The 25,895-nt window shown below is 43.1% G+C and overlaps 1 protein-coding gene across 2 annotated transcripts in view; it reads left to right on the top strand.

The window, feature by feature from the left end:
* The first annotated feature begins 5,221 nt into the window (after positions 1–5,221).
* Positions 5,222–25,895, top strand: part of LOC126253352 (uncharacterized) — a 188,952-nt gene continuing 168,278 nt past the window's right edge. Inside the window, exon 1 of one of the 2 annotated variants that reach the window (XM_049954623.1) lies at positions 5,222–5,327. The gene's annotated coding sequence lies outside the window, so the exon portion shown is untranslated. The remainder of the gene's footprint in view (positions 5,328–25,895) is intronic. The other variant, XM_049954624.1, reaches the window with a different exon arrangement.

Below are 25,895 nucleotides of genomic sequence, written 5' to 3'. Positions count from 1 at the left end.
GGACGTATTCGGTTTCTACCTGATGTTAAGGCTATTGTACATGAAAACGTTGCTCAGAGTCCACTGAAACTGCTGCGAACAACTGTTGATCACATCGTTCTACGGTTACAGCGTCTCGCCGACGTCTCTGGTGCACATATTGAACAAATTGTCTAACCGGTGGTTAATGATTATGCCTTTCTCGCTTGTTTGACCTCTTCTGCCCACGTCTCGTTCCTAACACATCTTAATTACAGAAAGTAGCGAAGAAAACCTTGAAGAGAGAAGATAGTACAGTACTTTGATACAGACAGTTTCTTTACAAATCTGGAAAAATCTGTTGCATTGGTTATTTTCACCACCCAGAACAGGACACCAGCTAATCCTCCTATAGAAATAGGTGGACAAAAAATTGAAAAAAGAGAGAGTACAAAATTTCTCGGTATATAGATTCAACAAAACATGAAATGGGATACACACATGGACTATGTGAACAAAAAACTGAGCAAAATATGTTTTGTAATGAGAGTAATAAGAAACTGTATGTCACATGATATATGTGTATATATGTACATTCAATATTGAAATATGGTGTAGTGTTATAGGGAAATTGTTCAGCTAGTCAGAAATCATTTACATTGTAGGAAAAGATTATTAGATTAATGGAAGGGTTAGACCAAAGATCATCATGCAAGACACTATTTAGCAGAAATAAAATACTACCACTTTCTATACTTGAAAATTTAATTGAGGTTAAAGAAAATCTGAACAGCGGCAGTCCAAGTATCACCCGTCATGAATCTGTACATAGCTATCACACAAAACAAATAAATGATGTACATGTACAACATACAAACACAGTGCTATTACAGGAAGGCTTCCTCCACCTTGGTAACAAATCGTACTGTGCACTACTCAAATCCACAAAAATAATAATGGACTTAAACAAGTTCAAATCAATTGTGAAGGATTACTTGGTCGAACACTGCTTCTGTACGGTAAGGGAATACCTAAAAAAACAAAACTGCCTCACCGAGTTAGACTGTTTTTATGAAATGCGTAGAGTAAGAAAATATTGTATGAGTTTATCTTTTGTTCAAATGATGTCTGAAAAAAGTCAAGGAATGTGTATTGTAATAAATGAATGGTCCAATATCTTTTGTACACTGTACAGTCCTTGACTCACAGGATCAATAAATAAATACACTACTGGCCATTAAAATTGCTACACCAAGAAGAAATGCAGATGATAAACAGGTATTCATTGGACAAAAGTATTATACTAGAACTGACATGTGATTACATTTTAACGCAGTTTGGGTGCATAGATCCTGAGAAATCAGTACCCAGAACAACCACCTCTGTCCGTAATAACGGCCTTCATACCCCTGGGGATTGAGTCAAATAGAGCTTGGATGGCGTGTACAGGTGCAGCTGCCCATACAGCTTCAACACGATACAACAGTTCATCAAGAGTAGTGACTGGCGTATTGTGACGAGCCAGTTGCTCGGCCACCATTGACCAGACGTTTTCAGTTGGTGAGAGATCTGGAGAATGTGCTGGCCAGAGCAGCAGTCGAACATTTTGTTGTCTTGCAAACGTCCCCATCTTTTGAATGAGGGATCGAGACGTGGCTGCACGATCCGTTACAGCCATGCAGATAAGATGCCTGTCATGTCGACTGCTAGTGATACGAGGCCGTTGGGATCCAGCACGGCGTTCCGTATTACCCTCCTGAACCCACCGATTCCATATTCTGCTAACAGTCATTGGATCTCGACCAACACGAGCAGCAATCTCGCTAAACCGCAATCGCGATAGGCTACAATCCGACCTTTATCAAAGTCGGAAACGTGATGTTACTCATTTCTCCTCCTTATACGAGGCATCACAACAACGTTTCACCAGGCAACGCCAATCAACTGCTGTTTGTGTATGAGAAATCGGTTGAAAACTTTCCTCATGTCAGCACGTTGTAGGTGTCGCCACCGGCGCCAAACTTGTGTGAATGCTCTGAAAAGCTAATCATTTGCATATCACAGCATCTTCTTCCTGTCGGTTAAATTTCGCGTCTGTAGCACGTCATCTTCGTGGTGTAGCAATTTTAATGGCCAGTAGTGTAAACAAATACATATGGAAACATTTGAATACGCCTCTCTTGCCTTCACTCCGCCAGATTTGCACCTCGTGGCCAAAACTGGAACTAATTTCTTTTGCAGCGTATATCGGTTCTCCATCAACGCATTAGAATATCTATCAAGTTTCGCGGTCATTCGATAATTACAGCCCACACTCGACCTCTGTGACTAGTTGCAAATGAATTATAGCCACCTGGTATCTGTTTGAGTTGACCGGTTACAAACGTAAGTCGACAACAAACTGCAGTCCTGATAGCACATTTTTATCGTTTCGTAAATTGTACAGTTTTACGTTTTTGAACATTTAAAGCAAGACTTCAGTCTTTGGAAAAATGGCTCGCAAAACACTCCTTCGATCGATTTTTATCATTGCTCGTCAGTCGGAGGCCAGGCTTGATTAATAAAAGCTCCAAACAAGACCCGCGTGCGTCGAAGATGTTTTTTTTTTCTTTTTTCTTTTTAGTCAGTCTGAGAGAGAGCGTAACAGAGGTGCTCAGCAAATTCCAGTGGCCCACACTACGAGAGAGCCGCGGTGGATTAAGAACAAGTTCACAGCTAAGATTCCGTGAGTGTATGCTCCAACAAGAGTCGGACAGCATATTATTTGCTCCTAAATTCATCTCTCGAAATGATCACGACGGGAAGATGGCAATTAAGAGCCCGTACTAGGATTTTCTTTTGCCGACAATCATTCGCATCATTCGTAGTTGAAACCAGATAGAGGGTAAATGATATTGATATCAAAAATACCGTCGCCACACACCGGCATGTGGCTCGCCGGAATATGTGTGTAGATGTGGCATTGTTGAGAAGTTACTGGTCTTCGTGGCATCTGTTACACATGCGACCGTATGACATATAAGAGGACAACATGCGAGCATCCCCGGATCTAAGATATTTCCGAACAGGGGTGCCCCCGCCCCCTCCCCTTTCCACCCCATTGAGCATCTGAGATAGGACGACATAAAACTAAAAAGAAAACGATTTTTCAAATATATGTTCATTTTGTAGCGAATGTATTTCTGAAGAGTTTGATGTATAAAACATATATCCGTTCGAGGAAATGTAAGACATGTTATTCGGTCTTAAGTGTGTCGAAGTGCCTCTTCACACAGCATTCTTCTATCGCACGTCACTGTATTTTGCTCTGTGGAATTCAAACGTGTATATCTTTTAATGGAAGCCTATATTGAGGGCAGTGGAAGTTAAAGATTTGTTCAGTTCATTCTGGATTCTGGGCGGGATTATTTGTGACCTGGAGAATAAGAACTCTTCAGAAATTTGTACTCTTTGTTGCCTAGTAGCTAATAACTTTCTCTTTTGTGTGACATAAAATTAAATATAGGAAACATAAAACCAGTAACGATAACAGACAAGAAAGACAGTGCACATCTCTTCAATCCTTAGGTCCCAGAATTTTTTTCTCTCTAATCTTGCTACAGCTTTCTTTTCTGCGAAAGAATCTATTACCTCAGCAAAGTTCGTCAAACGTTTTGCTACATAAAAAATTAAAATGTTGTTGTCTGATACTGAAAAAGCTGTTAATACGAATGGTATCGAAGACTGGTGAGGTTTCTCGATTTGATTAATTCTATTTTGACACTGTCTGCTAGATAAAACGAGATAGGCCTTTCTAATACTGCAGCAATTGTAACATACGCCAAATAAGCGAGATTGTTTTGCCACAAATGGCCAATTTCATCTACCTCATTTAAACAAATAACACGACTGAATATAATTCCCGAAGTACCAATATCAAATGCCTATTAGGCCTACTACAAGCAAAAAGTTTTATGCTAGGAAATAATTTAATTTATGTGCTCCAGTTTCTCAAGCATGGGATCGAAAAGTAGCAGTACGAAATTTTTATATAAATTTGGAATCGTCATTTTCTTCCATATAATGTTGACGCTTCTTCTCCTTCCTCGTTCTAACAATCTTTTTATCGCTAATTCTGTAACTATCCCTGCCATTTTCAAAATTTATTCTCCGGTTAACTTCACTTACCCTGCCAGTCACTAGTTTAGCTATTCCGCGGTTATTCTCCGGTTGGTCATTTTTACGTGTTCGTAAAACGCGGTTTCTGCGCTATTCCGAGAACAGAACTTCGTTGCTGCTAACAGGGAACTGTACTACTGGCCCTTAGTAATGTAGCGCTCTGGCAAAAAATTTCTGTCAAAATTTCATTTTCTTGCATACACCAAGAAGATAATGTGTAAGCTTTCTTACATGTTGCCGGCCGTGGTGGCCGAGCGGTTCTAGGCGCTACAGTCTAGAACCGCGCTACCGCTGCGGTCGCAGGTTCGAATCCTGCCTCGGGCATGGATGTGTTTGATGTCCTTAGGTTAGTTAGGTTTAAGTAGTTATAAGTTCTAGGGGACTGATGACCTCAGAAGTTACGTCCCATAGTGCTCAGAGCCATTCGAACCATCTTACATGTTATTCCTGTTGTCGTTTATTTCCACTCCAGTAGTATGAATCTATGGATTTCGCCAGTAATTATAACAACGCTTATCATTCGAACACCCAATCAACCACAGAAACCAACAGCGGTTGGCATTCACCTATTCGGGTTTATTTGGCTCAGCTCATAGCCCCGACCCTTTTTCTCTGCGTAAAAGTTTTTTTTATTTGTAGATGCGACGGAGATTCCCCTGGAAGAGACATCACGTACACTATACCCGCATCCAAAAATCAACTTGTGATTCGTTCAGAAATCAACTTAGAATGTGTTCAAAAATTTGAAAAACCAACTGGGATGCGTGTCAAAATCATATGAATAATCGATAGAGCAACGTGAGAAGGTTACTAGGCGCTTTGTGAAACAAGGTTTTTCTCTTCAAGAATATGAATTTGGTGCCCCTAGAAATGGCAGCGCGGGGCAGATACCCCGGTTTGCCCCCCCCCCCCCCACCCTCCACCCCCACCCGAGAGCCGGGTGTGTTGCGTGCGAGACCAGTTCAGACAACTGTGGACATACGATATCACGCAAAAATTTTAGCAGTACGACTTCGCAGCCAGTGTGTTGGCGCAGTCTGAACACGGCTGCTGATCTGCACGCTGGGGCGAGGTTGCGCGCTCATGTTGCGAGGTTGGCAAGCCTGAGTCGCGACCTGCTGTCGTTCTGCTCTTCAGTTGCGCAGAAGCATCTCAAGAGGAAGGTGTGTGATTGCGTGTGGACAACTGCTGCATCCCAACGGCCGCTCGTTGTAAGTTTACATCCCACGCCTTGTTATCAGTGTTTGAGGATGGTATACCATTTTGATAAAAAAGTGTTTGTTGCCATTATCTCTGTTGGTTAACGTGTGCGTTACTATGCATTTTGTACTGTCGTTTCCTCTCCTGCTGAGTATATCCGTGTATTAGTCATCTTGAATAATAGCTTCTGGTCACGTATGCAGAAACAGTGATTACTCATGCGTTGTGTACTTGCGAATCGAACAACATTCAACAGAAAGTGGATAAATTGTTGCACTGCAAAGACTTATATTATTGTAGCAGTGTGCTTAAGTCTCTCATCAAACAGTTTCTATTTTTATTAAACACGTTTCTAATATTAATTCGAAGTACTGGATACATTGTAAAAGTGATTGCTGGTCCAGTAGCGTGGGACCACAAACCTGTTTCTTGTCAGCAATTCAATTTTAACCTCATCTTAGAGCATTTACTGCCGTAATTGACTCCGCAGTTATCAAGTCGGAGAGGCTGCTACATATAAAATTATTCAATTTGTTGTACAGTAGGTTATGTTGTTATCAATAGCATGCAAGATCCGAGCCAGCGTCTAGTATGACAGCGGACAGGAACTGCACCCAAGTAAGGTCTGGCGAAAGGGAAAGTGGGAGTCAGAGTAACGGCGAGCTGGCCTTGGACACGCTACGTCATCAACATGGACGCCGCCCAGAACTCGATGCTCAATTTGCATCAGCTGGCCCAGCAGAGTCTCCGTGATTTTTAACCGCTGTAAGCTGCTCTCCGCGGACGCTACAATGGGTCCTTTTGCCACCGTTGCCTGCCTCTGTTCACGTTACTCTTTTCTTTCTTACGCGGTAGCTAATAGAGCGCGACCAGAGAATTTCTATTGTTTGTCAAAGGGAGCCACAGAGACCTCACTCAGGCAAGCGGAGAAATGGACATCGAAATCTGGAGTACCATGATGTCGAAATGACCATTCGGTATGAAGTTCGAAAGATGTAACGTCAAACTCTGCTTCCTAATTTTTGTCTACGAAATGTCAGACATGAACAAAATTTCAAATCGAATGTGTGTGATGGACATTACTAAATTATTCGAGAAGACAACGAGTACCTGCTAAAACAATTCCCGAGTAAGATGTGCAGGTCTTCTGTGTCTGACGTCTATGGCGAAAAGTTTGCTTAGGTTTTGGTTTCTTATACTAAGCTGTTTAGTGACACATACGTTCAACCTGTCATTCGTTTCGTATCTGAACTTTATGGACAGAAATTTAGGAGCACATTTGATGTTAGATGTTTTAAACGTGCGACAGAATGTTGATTTTCGCAGTCATGGTGGAAAATACATGTGCTAAGGTGGTTTTTGAGGTCGGGTGATGATATTCTAGATCGAAACTGCTATGACAAGGGATTTGCTTGGCAATACTTTACTATGTGAAACTCCTACAATACAGCTGTGGAGAACCACCAATACCGAAAATATTTCATATGTATCATTGTTGTTATTTACCCTTTACCTTTGTGCTCCTTTGTTCTGTAATTTTCCGTAATCTACCTTTTCCTCCTTACTCAACAAAACTATTGTAAACGTCAGTAAAATTTTTCTGCGTTTGTGACCGCATTGCCAATGTCTAAAACTACCGACGTTTCGGTCACTGTTGCAAGTGACCTTCTTCAGAATGTTTGTGGAATAAACAAAAACACCCTGAAGAAGGTCATTTGCAATAATGATCGAAACGTCGTTAGTTTTACATATTGACAATGCGATCACAAATCGTGAAAAATTTTATTGACTGTGACAATGGCTGCAGAAGTCTGCGTTTATACTGTTAATATATGTGTTCTCGGCTTGCTTTTGTAGTTGCACATGTTCTTTAAGCGCACGTGCACAGACTGGATGGGCGCTGCGTTGTCGGCTTCGACTATAGAGGTCTGCCGTTGTTCCCTTGACACGATTCATTAAGTGAAGGACGGAGCCCGGTATGCCAGAGGGGCTGTTATTATGCAGATGTAGCGTGCTGGCGGTGTCTTCGTGTTCGTTTCTTTTTAACGCCAAGCAGGGCGTGTCGCGCGCGCGTGGGCATCCCATCCCGTACAGCCAGCTGACGGGAAAGCTCTGAGTTACTTGCTCAACCGTGCGTTTAAATCTCCCACTAAAAAATCATCCTCGAAAATCGTGCGCACACTGTCACGGAAACCTCAACGAAATGTTTACTGTCACACAGTCCTGTTCCAAGAAGCCTATTACAAGGAAATCAGCGTCTGCAGTACTTTAGAAAATCTAAGGAAAGTACATCCGTATAATACCTCAACAGATTTGTGACTAGATCGAAATTTTCCAGAGGGGCACGACGCAGCACGTTATCCTGTACCTAGAGTCAACAGTGATCTCATACTAATATTTGTTAACATCGGGGACGGGTGGGGGGTGGGGGGGGGGTGGTCGAGGGGGGGGGGGAGGGTCTGTGGGAGCAGATGCCCCTATTGAGATTTCCTTTAATCAGACTGGAATCAATATGATCTTGTTGCCCGCAGCGAACATTGAATATAGAAAATGATCGACGCTTTATTACATAGATCTAGATTTCAGCGGTTACAGACATCTTCAGTGCTAAAAATGACAACACAGGAGAATCAGGAACAAATATAAGATGGTTGACAACAAGTGCAAACATAAACACCACATAGTTGCAAACAGTATAACAACAGGTGACATTAGTGCAAAATGGCACGTAGTCAAACATATTGGCGGTGTAGTGCGTACAGCAGTCAATCATGAACTAAAGCCATTGCTTACATGGTTGAACAGGAAAAAAATGTGACGTCATAGCCTTGTGGTTCCCTGTATTGGAGTACTGGTGAGCTGTTAAGTAATAGTAAAGCTATGTAATTTTAATTTTTCAATTAAACTGCAAATAATGGTTAAACCACGGAAAGCAAATCACATGTGTGGAGCCATAAGTACAGCAAACGGCAGTATGTGTAGAACAGTAAGTCATGTATTTTTGCATTACAAACTGGTGGAAGAGGATTCATTTAGAACTCCATACGACACGGAAAGTACAGTGTTAACATAATGTACCAAAATAATTAAAATTTGAAGGACTGCAAATAGTACAGTAAAACGTGGAGCGCCCTCTCTGGGCATAGACTACAATCGTAGAACTCGTGAAATTACATTAGCGCTATCTCTGGACTTACAGTATAAATGTGTGGAGTAAAGCAACATTACAATGTCGAAAGGTATGAAGCTAACCAGTGTTGTATAAATGAACAAATAAGTAAAGTGAAGGAATGAAAATAGTACAATCAAAATAGTGTGCCTCTTTGGGCATAAACTAAAATCATACATTAAAAGTTCATTAGCGCCGTCTCTGGGTGTGCAGAACGAATTTTTTAAATTATATAGCTTTCCTATTATTTAACGATTCACTGGCACCTCGATAGAGGGCACTACATTGCTTTTTTCCTGTTCAACCACATAAGCAAGGGCTTCAGTTCATGTTAGACTCCATCAATATTTTTTACTACGTGGCACTTAGGACTAATGTCACCTGTTGTTTCATGATATGTGTCTTTGTGGTGCTTACGTTTACATTTACGATACGTTGTCAGCTACATATGTTCCTGATTCTCCTGTTAGGCACTTTTTAGTCTGTGTAATAGTTGAAATACAGATGTGCTGTGCTGTAATGAAGCGACCGATTTCGCGATCAAATTTGCTGTACTTTTCTGTATTGTGAGCATTCATTCAGTTTACGCATCCATTTAGTTTATAAAAATTAAATAATTTATAACTGCAGGATCTGGACTTTTATAACCTAAAATACTTGGAAAATGATCATTGCAATTTGAAAATACCAATAAGACAACTGGGAAATGAGCTATAAACTGAAATAGAGCAATGAAAATCTTTATAGGAGACTGGAACTGAAATTACAAAAAGGATAATTAATTAAAAATGGCTGTGTTTTTCTTTAGTAAATTTCGTTATTTGAAGATGTACGAAAACTGTCGTGTATGAAAGCGTGACAGAAACAGTAGTGAAATTGTGAAGTGGAAATTGTGAAACGTGCATAAAAGGACATCCTCGGCTGTACAGGACAGCTAAATACAGTTCGGTCAGAGCACAGATGTAAGCGTTACCAGCCAGTGTCTCTATTAAACAGGTATGGAGCTGCACAGCTTTAGGACAGTCGTGCCCTAAAAATAAGATTTATCTCCTAAGAAGATACAATAAAATAAAGGTCGTCACTGTTTACCCGTATCCCGTTACTAGGAGACATACCACATCCTGCACAGCACACACTTAGGGTCAATCCCCCCGCCCCCCCCCCCCCCCCCCCCCAAACACACACACACACACACACTTTCCCAACAGAAGGAGCGCACTGCAGTACCTGCAACAAATATAAACAAAGGGTTACACAAAATCGCCACTGAGGATGCTTCAATAAGGAACAAAAAGTGTCTTGCGAAGAAATCAGGAGCACGTAATCTATTCACTGCAAAATATCTTAGTAAACTGTTCTAAAAACATCAAAGTTAGCCACTATTGAACGACAGGAACTACACAAAGTGATTACAATTCATGGCATAGCTCAAATGTGAAAACTAGTGCAAAATTGCGAATGATTCTCTGTATCAATATACCACTTGCGCAGCGCAAGATCAGCAGAAACGTTAACAACATATCGCCGAGTCAGGTACGGATATGTCGTGAACAAGAAGAAACTTATATTTTGCATAAGTTTATCAAAATTTTAAATTACCTAGAGAAAATGAAGGAGAACTAAAAAAAGGAATCTAACTCGTTGGGTATCAGTTACGTACTGCCGTTTAACGCCATAAATTTCAAATCGTGTGCTCGCTTTCGGGATTCATTGATAGTTCATAACCCGTACAATGGAGATGCTTCTTGATATGAATCATGTCAAAGGAAATAATACGTATAATGTGCATACACAGGAACTGATATATTAGATTTAATTAGCATGCCATAATTTCTTATTTGTAGCTCTCAAGGTACATAAGTAATGTATCTAATATAATGACGGTGTTTTTCGGTAGGTGTAGTTTGTTTGTAGATGAACTTTTTATATTGCTGTACAGCTATTGAAAATATATGTTCTTGAACAATGGATAACATTTTGGAGCAAATTACGTGCTTATAAAGCTTTGTGTAGAAGATCCATACACTTACTATTGATTGTGTTAGATGACTGCTGTAATACTTGTAAATTAAAAGCGTCGATTTCACTTTGTTTATCGACAACAAACTCTTCAGTTGCCTATTACGGTGCGTTTTATTCATAGAATAGGTTCATACTCAGTTAAAAACCATCCTCAGATATATTGTTTACGCCGAGGAAAGCACGGCTACTTAATAAAATTTTCATATTCAGATAACACTAATCGTCGTCAGCTGCAGTCAGAATTTGAAAAGGGCCGAACAAATTATATTACGTTACCCCATTGTTCTCCGCATAAAAGCTTGAAACTAAGCCAATAATTGAATCGAAATCGGTTCTCTGAATGTAAGAAGAACATAATTAGGAACTGGAGTGTTCGATTTGAATAAGCACACAGGCAACATTTGCGAAGAACTATGATGCTTGGAGTAGATGCAACTGAACATTCTCTGGCGAGCAAATTAGTATTCATTTTATGTCGTAGGATGCACAGACACACACACACTTCCTAAATCTCCACTCAATGTGAAATGAAAATCTGTTTTCCCATCAGTTTTAATTCTGTATATGTCTGAGCAGAACATTCACATCTCTACACCTACGAACTATTCATCGAACCAAGTACCCGATGACAGAGGGGAAACTGAATCAGATGCTCACTTCACTAAAAATTAAAGGCAGACATTAATCGGTTCAACCTCTGTTCGGAACATGACAAAACTTTGTTTGGCATGGTTGTGTGGAAGATGTAGCGCGTTTCCTTCCTTTGAACAATAGATTGAATACTTCGTAAATTAAAAGAAAACCTCAACTTACTCGCGCAACGCCTATCAGGACATAACTCAACTTTTAATATGTATCTAAATCATTACTTTAAGTGAAAATCCCATTACCTCTAAGAAATTTCCAAAGGTTTTTCCGTACAACGAAATCGAGACGTTTGGATGCGTAGTGTGATGCTTACCCACATGGCCACGAAGTCGGCAACTCTTTCGTCCAGTAATCATGAACAACAGTCATGTACATAGGAGGTTGTCCAATAAATAATGCCCAAATTTTTTTTACAATCGTTAATATATATAAGAAAGTCTCTTCAGGTGCTTCAAATTTGATGTTTCTTCTACGCGTATGCGAAAATTCGAACAATTCCGACACAAGGCAGAGCCTTACACCTAAACCTGCAGATGTCAGACACTCAGATCGGTACCAAACGTTGTGCGTAGGACGCATCCGTGAATAATAGCTTTGTAGGTCTCTCGTGGGGAAGTTGGTAGAGCCTGAGGCCGTCGTGCGAAATGTCCAGCGTTCAAATCACACACACGATAATTTGTTTTAACTGTTTGCGCGTGAAACTGTTATATGGGAGAATGTTTTCCTGACATGTAAAATGACTTGTCGGAGTTTGTAGCAATGTTCTTTTGGTAGCCCGCTTAGGCTTCGTTAGTTGAAAGTACGAAACCTATAGAGTACATCTGTATACTTGGGTGTGGTGTTCTGTCGGACATGAGCGACAGAACAGTACGTTTGTAGTTTCACAGAATAAACTTGAACAATCGGAACAGCAGAATAAAAAAGCAACTGTGTAACACGTGCGGAAGTATTAATAGTCCCATATAACACTTTCAAGCATAATACAGTAATAAAAAAATTGTCATCATGGGGTATGAACCTATGACCCTTGGTACGGCGATCTAATGCTCTACCGACTTCTCCACCGAAGCTATACGCTGACGTACTCACAGTGATGGTCTATGGTTCTGCTGGACGACAGCACACAGCACGAACTAAATCGGTGTCTTGGTTGATACTCTATCGACATACAACGTTTGGTGCCGATCTGAGAGTCTGACATGTGGAAGTTTGGGTGTTAGTGATCCATGAGAATGGCGTCTACTCAAGACAATCGTAATCAACAACGTGCCGTAATCGAATTGTTGGACGCGGAAAAAGAGACAGTGGTGAATACATTTGTGTGCAGTGTATGGTAATGAGGCAGGTGATAGGAGCACCGTTGGGCGGTGAGTCAAGAGAGGTAGAAGTGTCAGGAGGCGCAGAAACTGAGCTTCATGATCTGCCGCGTTCGGGACATCCTATCACAGCCACCGTTCCCAATATTTTGAATCGCCCAGATGCCATTATTGTCGCGGGCCGGTGCGTCACTGCTCGACAATTGGTACTGTAGCTCTCGGTGAGCATTGATGTGTGTGTGCAATGGCTGAGCCCCCTCAGTATTTAAGATGGGCTCAGAACGTGTTCCGCGAATGATCACTACATGCCACAAGATTGAAAGGAAAGCCATTTCATCTGAAGTGCCGCAGCAATTTTAGGCCAATGGAGATGTGTTTCTGTTACAGATCGTTACAGATGAACAAACCTGGGTGCATCACTTTGAGCTGGAAACAAAAAGTTAGTCACTGGAATGGCACTACCCGGAATCATCACAAAAGCAAGCAAAGGACCAACCCTTTCCAACCGGTACCCGAATCGGCCCCGTGGGATATCCCAGGCAACAATAGCATACGACATTTACATTGATATCAGGTGGATATCATAGCAGCCAATGGACTTTGTGCAGTGGTATCACTAGTTCCCGTCAGACTGCTGAAGTTAAGCGCTGTCGGGCTTGGCTAGCACTTGGATGGGTGACCGTCCGGTCTCCCGAACACTGTTGCCAAGCGGGGTGCACTCAGCCCTTGTGAGGCAGATTGAAGAGCTACTTGATTGAGAAGTAGCGGCACCCGTCACGAAAATTGACAATCGGCCGGGAGAGCGATGTGCTGACCACATGCCGCTCCATATCCACATCCAGTGACGCCTACGGTCTGAGGATTACACAGCGGTCGGTCGGTACCGCTAGGGTCTTCCGAGACCTGTCGGACGGAGTTTAGATTTTTTGGGATATCGTAGGAAGTTGCGCGATGCTTTTGCGGACGATGGTGTTGTTGCAAAGTCAAGTCGTAACGCCAGAGTGTAGCGATATGGAGAAATACCTGCAGAATGAAAGGACGGTCACCCATCCAAGTGCTAGCCAAGCCCGTCAGCGCTTAACTTCAGCAGTCTGACGGGAACAGGTGTTACCGCTGCACAAAACCCATTGGCTGCTATGATATCCACTTGATATAAATGTAAATGTCGTATGGCATTGTTGCCTGGGATATCCCATGGTGTTTTCTTCCTCTGTGAACATTGGTCCTTTGCCTTCTTTTCTGATGATTCCGGGTGGTGCCATTCCAGTGACTAACTTTTTGTTTCCAGCTCAAAGTGATGCACCCAGATTTGTTCATCTGCAACGATCTGTGACAGAAACACATCTCTATTGGCCTAAAATTGCTGCAGCACTTAAGATGAAATGGCTTTCCTTTCAGTCTTGTGGCATGTAGTGATCATTCACACTGCACTGGTTAGGAGCTAATCATCAGCTCACATAATTGGAACCAGTGCACATAAACAGGCGGAAATACACCTTACTGTTCTATTACGCAACTAGCAATAAGTCACTAGAAACATGTCATAAAATGTCAAGTAATGTCTGGAACGATTTAATGAGGAACGAACGCTTACAACTAATTTTCGGAAAAGCCGGTGTGTGGCTAATTGTAAGATTCATTGAGAGAAGTCACCCACAAAAAAAAAAAAGGAAAAAAAAAGTTCAGATGTGTGTGAAACCTCATGGTACGTAAGTGCTAAGGCCATCAGTCCCTAAGCTTACACACTACTTAACCTAAATTATACTAAGTACAAACACACACACCCACGCCAGAAGGAGGACTCGAACCTCCGCCGGGACCAGCCGCACCCTCAAAACAGTTGTTCGACCGATTCTTGAGTACTGCTCATCACTGACCCTTACCGTGTTGGATTAATTGAAGAAATAGAGAAGATCCAGCGGAAAGCGCTGCGTTTCCTCATGGGATTGTTTAGTAAGCACGAGAGTTTTACGGAGATTTGAGATTGAAGTTTCTCACGACAACAACCGTGTATAAAAACTTTCAAGATTTCGTTGTCGACGAAATCGTCCAGCGTCTTCAGTTAGGGCCAACTGACTACCGTGGCTGTTGTGATGTCCCCTAGACGGCTTGTGATTGATTGGCTTAAGTCATCGTTACATCGTGCTGAGAAGAGGCAGAGAGGCCGGCCGGAGTGGCCGTGCGGTTCTAGGCGCTACAGTCTGGAGCCGAGCGACCTCCACGGTCGCAGGTTCGAATCCTGCCTCGGGCATGGATGTGTGTGATGTCCTTAGGTTAGTTAGGTTTAATTAGTTCTAAGTTCTAGGCGACTGATGACCTCAGAAGCTGTCGCATAGTGCTCAGAGCCATTTGAACCATTTTTTTGAAGAGACAGAGAAATGCGCCGTACTGTTTACGTTCTTTCAAGAGCGTTGGCCCCGGCAGAATGACGTAGTGGTGATGTACGTTGTGTGTGGGTAGGGTCGATATGTGTGCGGCTGTTTACGGTCGTGTTCTGCCAAATACATTGAAGCGCCGAAGAAACAGGTATAGGCATAAGTATTCAAATACACAAATATGCAAAGAGGCAGAATACGGCGCTACGGTCGGCAACGCATATACAGGGTGTTACAAAAAGGTACGGCCAAACTTTCAGGAAACATTCCTCACACACAAATAAAGTAAAGATGTTATGTGGACATGTGTCCGGAAACGCTTAATTTCCATGTTAGAGCTCATTTTAGTTTCGTCAGTATGTGCTGTACTTCCTCGATTCACCGCCAGTTGACCCAATTGAAGGAAGGTAATGTTGACTTCGGTGCTTGTGTTGACATGCGACTCATTGCTCTACAGTACTACCATCAAGCACATCAGTACGTAGCATCAACAGGTTAGTGTTCATCACGAACGTGGTTTGCAGTCAGTGCAATGTTTACAAATGCGGAGTTGGTAGATGCCCATTTGATGTATGGATTAGCACGGGGCAATAGCCGTGGCACGGTACGTTTGTATCGAGACAGATTTCCAGAACGAAGGTGTCCCGACAGGAAGACGTTCGAAGCAATTGATCGGCGTCTTAGGGAGCACGGAACATTCCAGCCTATGACTCGCGACTGGGGAAGACCTAGAACGACGAGAACACCTGCAATGGACGAGGCAATTCTTCGTGCAGTTGACGATAAGCCTAATGTCAGCGTCAGAGAAGTTGCTGCTATACAAGGTAACGTTGACCACGTCACTGTATGGAGAGTGCTACGGGAGAACCAGTTGTTTCCGTACCATGTACAGCGTGTGCAGGCACTATCAGCAGCTGATTGGCCTCCACGGGTACACTTCTGCGAATGGTTCATCCAACAATGTGTCAATCCTCATTTCAGTGCAAATGTTCTCTTTACGGATGAGGATTCATTCCAACGTGATCAAATTGTAAATTTTCACAATCAACACGTGTGGGCTGACGAGAATCCGCACGCAATTGTGCAACACGTCATCAACACAGATTTTCTGTGAACGTTTGGGCAGGCAATGTTGGTGATGTCTTGATTGGGCCCCATGTTCTTCCACCTACGCTCAATGGAGCACGTTATCATGATTTCATACGGGATACTTTACCTGTGCTGCTAGAACATGTGCCTTTACAAGTACGACACAACATGTGGTTCATGCACGATGGAGCTCCTGCACATTTCAGTCGAAGTGTTCGTACGCTTCTGAACAACAGATTCGGTGACCGATGGATTGGTAGAGGCGGACCAGTTCCATGGCCTCCACGCTCTCCTGACCTCAACCCTCTTGACTTTCATTTATGGGGGCATTTGAAAGCTCTTGTCTACGCAACCCCGGTACCAAATGTAGAGACTCTTCGTGCTCGTATTGTGGACGGCTGTGATACAATACGCTATTCTCCACGGCTGCATCAGCGCATCAGGGATGCCATGCGACGGAGGGTGGATGCATGTATCCTCGCTATCATTTTGAACATTTCCTGTAACAAAGTGTTTGAAGTCGCGCTGGTACGTTCTGTTGCTATGTGTTTCCATTCCATGATTAATGTGATTTGAAGAGAAGTAATAAAATGAGCTCTAACATGGAAAGTAAGCATTTCCGGACACATGTCCACATAACATATTTTCTTTCTTTGTGTGTGAGGAATGTTTCCTGAAAGTTTGGCCGTACCTTTTTGTAACACCCTGTATAAGACAACACATGCCTAGCAGAGTTGTTATATCTGCTACTGCTGCTACAACGGCGAGTTATAAAGATTTAAGTGAGTTTGAATGTGATGCTATAGTCGGCGCACGAGAGATGGGACACAGCATCTCCGAGGTAGCGATGAAGTGGGAATTTTCGTGAACGTCCATTTCACGAGTATATCGTGAATATCAGGAATCCGGTAAAACGTCAAATCTCCAACATCGCTGTGGCCGGAAAAAGATCCTGCAAGAACGGAACCAACGACGACTGAAGAGAATCGTCACCGTCACAGAAGTGCAACGCTTCCGCAAATTGCTGCAGATTTAAATGCTGGGCCATCAACAAGTGTTAGCATATGAAACACTGAACGAAACATCACCGATATACAATTACGGAGCCGAAGGCCCACTCGTGTATCAGAGATGACTGCACGACACAAAGCTAAAGCCTCGCATGGGTCCGTCAACACCGAAATTGGACTGTTGACTGGAAACATGTTGCCTGGTCGGATGAGTCTCGATTCAAATTGTATCGAGCGGAAGGACGTGTACGGGTATGGAGAGAACCACATGAATCCATGGTTCCTGCATGTCAGCAGGGGACAGTTGAAGCTGGTGGGGGCTCTGTAATGGTGCGGGGCGTGTGCAGTTGGAGTCGTTTGGGACCCCTCATACGTCTAGATACGACTCTGACAGGTGACACGTACGTAAGCATCCTGTCTGATCAGCTGCATACGTTCATGTCCACTGTGCACTCCGACGGACTTGGGAAATTCCAGCAGGACAAACACTACATGTCCAGAATTGCTACAGAGTGGCTCCAGGTATACTCTTCTACGTTTAAACTCTACCGCTGGCCACCAAACTCTCTAGACATGTACGTTATTGAGCATATCTGGGATGCCTTGCAACGTGCTGTTCAGAAGAGAACCCCACCACTCGTACTCTTACGGATTTATGGACAGCCCTGCAGGATTCATGGTGTTATTTCCTACCAGCACTACTTCAGACATTAGTCGAGTCCATGCTACGTCCGTGTTGCGGCATGCTCGCGGGCGCCCTACATGATATTAGGCAGATGTACCAGTTTCTTTGGCTCTTCAGTGTAGTAATCACACAGCTAACTGAAAATAAGTCGCTCCTGTTTGAAGCTCGTAAAAATAATTCACAGACGAAGCACTTGGTACTGGTAAAAATGTAAAGTTAGATGACAATATATTCTTTGATCAGTGGCAAAATCTCACGAAATTCATGAAAAAAACCGATGATGCCTTTAAAAGTCTCTTAGCTAGTCGAAAGTGGACAAGTTATTTTAAATCACAGTATAATGAAGAATTTTATTGGGAATTGTTGAAATTGGCAGTATATTACTTTGCAGATCCAGGCCATAATGCCAACGTCGAAGGGATGTTCTCTTTCTTGAACGCCCCGCGGACAAAGGACTGCAGTAAACTAAAAACAGAAACAATGACAGATATGTTGTTTTTGTTAATTTAAAATCATTCTTTCAACAGTTCCTCGAAATTAATTCTATAAAAAAATAACATTGTTGATAAAGTGGGTTCAAATGAGAATTTGAATACTTAACCACAGATTATTATTATTCCTTTGTGAATCTAATTGAAATGACGTAAGTTATCGAATACCTTTTTGTTTTCCGTCCCAGAAGAATAGACAATTGTTTGTTCTGTTTAACAAAGAGCTTTTAGCATATTTCAACATAGGATTAGCTCAGCAACAAGACTCGGCATTTAAAACGCTAAGCACTTACTGTTAGCTGCTATCACAATTGCAAAATTACAAGGCAGTTTGCTGACTTTTTTTATTTTTATTTTTTGTTGAAGCACATTTAAGGCTGATCTCACATTAATACTTAAAACAGGTAGCCCGGCTTTCAGAGCAAGGTTTACGGCTAAATATAAGGCGGAGTCCAGCTTTTCTGTTTTTAGTACTGGTAATCCTATCTGTGGGCTATAAATAATTACCTCAACAGCTGCGACGACAGTCAGTTGTTCGTGACGAAAATGATGGAGGATTTCATCGAGAGTTCGAGAAGAGATTTTACCCATGTCTGACGCGATAAGTTAACCGAGAATTTTCTGTACGCGTTACGGAAATGCTGTGGCATTATATATATATATATATATATATATATATATATATATATATATATATATATATATATATATATATATAGGGTGGTCCATTGATAGTGACCGGGCCAAATATCTCACGAAATAAGCATCAAACGAAAAAACTGCACAGAACGAAACCGGTCTAGATTGAAGGGGGCAACCAGATGGCGCTATGGTTGGCCCGCTAGATGGCGCTGCCATAGGTCAAACGGATATCAACAGCGTTTTTTTAAAAATAGGAACCCCCATTTTTATTACATATTCGTGTAGTACGTAAAGAAATATGAAAGATTTAGTTGGACCACTCTTTTCGCTTTGTGATAGATGGCGCTGTAATAATCACAAACATATAAGTACGTGGTATCAAATAACATTCCGCCAGTGCGGACGCCGGCTGGAGTGGCCGTGCGGTTCTAGGCGCTACAGTCTGGAACCGCGAGACCGCTACGGTCGCAGGTTCGAATCCTGCCACGGGCATGGATGTGTGTGATGTCTTTAGGTTAGTTAGGTTTAAGTAGTTTTAAGTTCTAGGGGACTGATAACCTCAGAAGTTGAGTCCCATAGTGCTCAGAGCCATTTGAACCATTTTTGAACCAGTGCGGACGGTATTTGCTTCGTGATAAAATGGAGCGTTTACCAATTGCGGAAAACGTCGATATCGTGTTGATGTATGGCTATTGTGAACAAAATGCCCAATGGCCGTGTGCTATGTATGCTGCTCGGTTTCCTGGACGACATCATCCAAGTGTCCGGACCGTCCACCGGATAGTTACGTTATTTAAGGAAACAGGAAGTGTTCAGCCACATATGAAACGTCATCCGCGACCTGCAAGTAGGTGTTTTAGCTGCTGTCATGGCTACTCCGCACATCAGTAGCAGACAAATTGCGCGAGATTCAGGAATCTCAAAAACGTCGGTGTTGAGAATGCTATATCAACATCGATTGCACCCGTACCATATTTCTATGCACCAGGAATTGCATGGCGACGACTTTGAACGTCGTGTACAGTTCTGCCACTGCGCACAAGAAAAATTACGGGACGATGACAGATTTTTTGCACGCGTTCTATTTAGCTACGAAGCCTCATTCTCCAACAGCGGTAACGTAAACCGGCATAATATGCACTATTGGGCAACGGAAAATCCACGATGACTGCGACAGGTGGAACATCAGCGACCTTGGCGGGTTAATGTATGGTGCGGCATTATGGGAGGAAGGATAATTGGCCCCCATTTTATCGATCGCAATCTAAATGGTGCAATGTATGCTGATTTCCTACGTGATGTTCTACCGATGTTATTACAAGACGTTTCACTGCATGCCAGAATGGCGATGTACTTCCAACACGATGGATGTCCGGCACATAGCTCGCGTGCGGTAGAAGCGGTATTGAATGGCATATTTCATGACAGGTGGATTGGTCGTCGAAGCACCATACCATGGCCCGCACGTTCACCGGATCTGACGTCCCTTGATTTCTTTCTGTGGGGAAAGTTGAAGGATATTTACTATCGTGATCCACCGACATCGCCTGACATCATGCGTCAGCGCATTGTCAATGTATGTGCGAACATTACGGAAGGCGAACTACTCGCTGTTGAGAGGAATGTCGTTACACGTATTGCCAAATGCATTGAGGTTGACGGACATAATTTTGAGAATTTATTGCATTAATGTGGTATTTACAGGTAATCACGCTGTAACAGCATGCGTTCTCAGAAATGATAAGTTCACAAAGGTACATGTATTACATTGGAACAACAGAAATAAAATGTTGAAACGTACCTACGAACGTATTTTAATTTAAAAAACCTACTTGTTACCAACTGTTCGTCTAAAATTGTGAGCCATATGTTTGTGACTATTACAGCGCCATCTATAAAAAAGCTACAAAAGTGGTCCAACTAAAACATTCATATTTCTTTACGTACTACACGAATATGTAATAAAAAATGGGGGTTCCTATTTAAAAAAACGCAGTTGATATCCGTTTGACCTATGGTAGCGCCTTGTAGCGCGCAGACCATAGCGCCATCTGGTTTCCCCCTTCAGGCTAGACAAGTTTCGTTCTTTGTAGTTTTTTCGTTTGACGCTTTTTTCGTGAGATATTTTGGCCCGTTCACGATCAATGGACCACCATATATATATATATATATATATATATATATATATATATATATATATATATATATATATATATATGGAGGGGGAGAATTCGTTCCTGGCTATTCTTGGAACGCACGCTCTCAGTCTCGTAGGGTCGGTTACGGCCCATTTTTCGCAGGAACCGGTGGAGATATCAAGTTGATATTTGTGTCAATCAATGGTCCCGTGGCGTTGTAAAAGATTTAAGCTTCTAAGTCAAGTCAATACATACGGCCATTAATGTCACGTATTTTGATACTCGTAAACTCACTCGTCAAAACCTATATGTAAATCAACTATCTATTAGCATACTTAATTAAGTTTGTACGAAACACTCAGAGCTCAAGTGTTATTCCCACTTGTCCATGTGCTTCTAGTATTTCTGTTCCCACTGCCATTATGTTTTATGTAAAATAACACCAGTTGCATTTATCGTGTTACTTGAGATAATGAAGGAACATATGTGGTATATGTATGATCTGTGAAAATTTGCAGTTATAGTTAAATGAATGTATGATAGCGTGCGAACATCAATCTATAGCGCGCGTTTGTGTGTGTGTGTGTGTGTGTGTGTGTCATATACATCGATAAAATTTGTGAGTTTATTACGGTATTGGGGAAATGAGAAACATAGTCTTGATAGCTCAGCTATTTAAAGAAGGCATTAATTTATTGTTATTTGGTTTTTCAAAATTATTTATTTAATAAATTGAGTTAAAGAAATGTTGGTTATGTGACCGGTGCAAAGTAGAAGACACGGAATGGTGAAGATTAGAGCTGCAAAATGATTGGCTACGATGGATCCCATCCCAACCAATGATAAAAGTGCGCCTTTGCGCGCACTTTGTATAGCGAGAAGGATTGCGTTCTGCAGCGTCAAGGAGTCAGGGCTCGGGCAACATAACGACACAATATGTTGACATTGAGCTGTGAAAATGTGTTTTAGGTTTGAGCGGGCCAAAACAATATCGTGAAGTATCGGAAAGTATTAACGGACGAACTGTGGAGGGGAACGTGCAAATTCCGCGTTTTCTGTGTGAGCTGTGTCCTATTCTAAACAATTTAAATCCGCGTGGCGTACTGTACAAGCTCTAACCTGGAAGTAGCAGATCATAGTGAACAATTTGTATAGTTGTGAGCCAGCATTCGGTTCACAAAAAATCCGTGCGTATTTTTTCGGTAACAGAGAATGGTGTACACCATAAGCTGGCTATTGAAAGTGATTGTATCTACGTGTGAATGTTGTATTGTAAACTACAAACTAATGCGGACTTAGCAGTCGAAATTGTGTCCAAAGAGTGACAACATATCGGAATTTTCATTCTGCTTTTGCTCACTTAATATTTATCAAAACCTGGAACCAGAATAACTATTTTTGTCCCCCTGTAACCTGTAGCCACATTTAGTGCGGCTGGTTTCAGCTACAGCTTGTCAAGCTTGGGAACATAACTCGGTTTCTTCAGGGATGGCGTGTGCTCCAAGTCATCGGAAGGTGAGTAGAACATTCTTCAGTACGTGAAATACCGGAAAGTCGAACGGAGAAGGGATACGACAGTGATCAACGAGGGGCGTTGAATAAGTAGTGCAACACATCTTTTTCTCGGTCATTTTCGGTTGAAAAAATGCGGAATATGTTGTGGGACATTGTGGAATATTCCAGCTTCAGCCCCTACATTTTTACGTAGTTCTGATAGGTGGCGGGGTGTAGGTAGTCTTCAAAATGGCGTACGTAACGGAAGTGCGTTCCAAGCAGAGAACTGTCATTGAGTTTATTTTGGCGAAAAACCAGAGCATCGCATATCTTCATAGGCGCTTGCAGGACGTGTACGGAGACCTGGCAGTGAACAAAACCACGGTGAGTCGTTGGGCGACCTGTCTGCCATCACCGCAACAAGGTCGCACAAAGCTGTCCCATCTCCCGCGTGCCGGCCGTCCGCACACAGCTGTGACTCCTGCAGTGTCGGAATGTGCGGACACTCTCATTCGAGGTGATAGGCGGATCACAATCAAACACCTCACTGCACAACTGGATGTCTGCGTCAGTAGTGCTGACACACTCGTCCACCAGTCAGGATACCCGAAGGCTGGGTTCCCCGCGGCCAAACTGGAGACCATAAAGGAGCAATGAAGAATCATCTGTGCGGTATTGCTTGCGTGGGACGAGGCTCATCGTGGTAATTTCTTGTCGAACATCGTCACAAGCGATGATACAGGGGGGATTAAATCCGAACCAGAAACAAAACGACAGTCCATGCAGTGGCGCCACACCACCTCTCCTCCGAAGAAAAACTTCAAAGCCGCATCGCGAGCCGGTAAAGTCATGGCGACGGTCTTCCGGAACTACACAACTGGCCATTAAAATTGCTACACCATGAAGATGACGTGCTACAGACGCGAAATTTAACCGACAGGAAGAAGATGCTGTGATATGCAAATGATTAGCTTTTCAGAGCATTCACACAAGGTTGGTGCCGGTGGCGACACCTACAACGTGCTGGCATGAGAAAAGTTTCCAACCGATATCTCATACACAAACAGCAGTTGACCGGCGTTGCTTGGTGAAACGTTGTTGTGATGCCTCGTGTAAGGAGGAGAAATGCGTACAATCGCGTTTCCGACTATGATAAAGGTCGGATTGTAGGCTATCGCGATTGCGATTTATCCTGATTTCTCAGGATCTATGCACCCAAATTGCGTGAAAATGTAATCACATGTCAGTTCTAGTATAATAGATTTGTCCAATGAATACCCGTTTATCATCTGCATTTCTTCTTGGTGCAGCAATTTTAATGGCCAATAGTGCATGGAGGGGCTATTCTCTTTGAAGTCCTCCCTCATGGTGCAACGATCAACTCAGAAGTGTATTGTGCTACCCTCAGGAAACTGAAAAAACGACTCCAGCGTCTTTGTCGCCACAAAAATGTAAACGAACTTATGCTTCTCCTTGACAACGCAAGGTCTAAACTAACTAAGTCTCCGCACCAGAGAGGAGGTCACAAAACTCCGTGGAACTGTTCTTCCTCATCTTTACCCTCCTGCATGACAACCCATGGTATCACGCAAGTCTGCACACCGGGAATGAACTGTTCTTCCTCATCCACCCTACACCCCGGATCTCGCACCTTCCGACTTCCATCTGTTTGGCCCAGTGAAGGATGCACTACGTGGCAAGCTGTGTGTGGATGATGGGGAGGTTACTGATGCACCAAGACGTTGGATCTGACGTCGACCAGTAGAGTGGTACCATGCGGGCATTCAGGCCTTCCCAGTAACTTTGCCTAAGGCCGTCGCATTGAACCGAGATTACGTTGAAAAATAGGGTTTTGTAGCCAAAACGGTGGGGAATAATATGGTGTATTGGAATCCTGAATAAAACCAACCTGCTTTCAGAAAAAAAAAGTGTTGCATTATTTATTGAACGCTCCTCGTATAGAAAGCGACGGTGTCAACATTTGCCTAAAGCGACTTTGGAGAACCGTTGTAATCCAGACAATTTGTACGGGGATTTAAATTTAGATCCTACCTAATATGAGACCAGTTTCTTGCGCTAGCTCAGTAGCCGCGCCGTGCTAGAAAACTGTCGACGACTGCAGGCAGGTTTTACCACGCAATTTCTCTCTGCTGCGGAAAAGGCTAGTTGTCGCACAGAACTAGCCGCGTCCTCAACAGGCGGGTGTTGTCACGTTGCGGGAATGCCGGCGTGCGCTACCAGTGATGCAACCGCACGTGGCGCGGCAGCTGTGATGCGGTAGTCAGTACTGGCGGCATTTGACTGTGTCCCTGAAGATGCACAGCGTTAAGCCGGCGAAAAGCAGTTACAGGTGAGCATCTTCACGCCTCGTTTACAATGGAACGAATGGAAGCGAACTCAAGCGAAGCGGCATTCGCAGACAATTTGCCTGTGGGGTTTCCGCTGGAGGGAATGGAACCGTACACTACAGGAGCATAGCGCCCCAACCCTAAGACTGTATATACTTACACGCTCACTTATTTTTTATTCATTATTAAACCTATTCCTCCATTACCCCTATTTGATTTTGTATTTATAACCCTGTATTCACCTGACCAGAAGTCTTACTCCTCGTGCCACCGAACTTCACTAATTCCCAGAATGTCAGTTTTCTTTCTTCTGATGACGACGTCCTCCAGAGTAGTTCCCCGCCCGGAGATCCGAATGGGGGACTATTTTATTTTACCTTCGGAATATTTTACCCAGGACGACGCCATCATCATTTAACCATACAGTAAAGGTACATGCCGTCGCGAGAAATTACGGCTGTAGTGTCCCCTTGCTTTCAGCCATTCGCAGTACCAGCACAGCAAGGCCGTTTTGTTTAATGTTTCAAGGCCAGATCAGTCAGTCATCCATACCGTTGCCCCTGCAACTACTGAAAGGGCTGCTGCCCCTCTTCAGGAACCACACGTTTGTCTGGCCTCTCAACAGATACCTCTGGGTTGTGGTTGCACCTACGGTACGGCCATCTGTATCGCTAAGCCACGCAGGCCTCCCCACCAACGACAAGGTCCATGTCTCATGCGGGGACACGTTCTAAGGCATCGAGGGATCACCAATTTAGTGTTGGAGTGCAGCGTGGAGGGTAAAAATGGTAGAGGGAGACCAAGGAATGAATACAGTAACCAGATTCAGAAGGATGTAGGCTGCAGTAGTTACTCGGAGATGAAGAAGCTTGCTCAGGATAGAGCAGCATGGAGAGCTGCATCAAACCAATCTCTGGGCTGAAAACGTGTTTCAAAAGTGATGGTGACGTAATTTCTATTCCCGTTCTATGGCCTCCCTCCAGCGCGAAATGTGAGCGTCGGAGCCAGTGCTTCTCTGTGTGAGTCATCTACTCATCGTCCTCAAAATGTCTTCCACGAATAGCATCCATTAATGGCCCAAACAAGTGGAAGTCTGAGGGGGCTAGGTCATCGCTGTCAGATGTGACAGCCGTGGATGGTCTCCCCGACCGC

This window comes from Schistocerca nitens, chromosome 4, assembly GCF_023898315.1.
Source record: "Schistocerca nitens isolate TAMUIC-IGC-003100 chromosome 4, iqSchNite1.1, whole genome shotgun sequence".
Taxonomy (NCBI): Eukaryota; Metazoa; Arthropoda; class Insecta; order Orthoptera; family Acrididae; genus Schistocerca; species Schistocerca nitens.
Note: the sequence above shows the minus strand (reverse complement) of the source record. Positions and strands in the feature narration are given on the sequence as shown.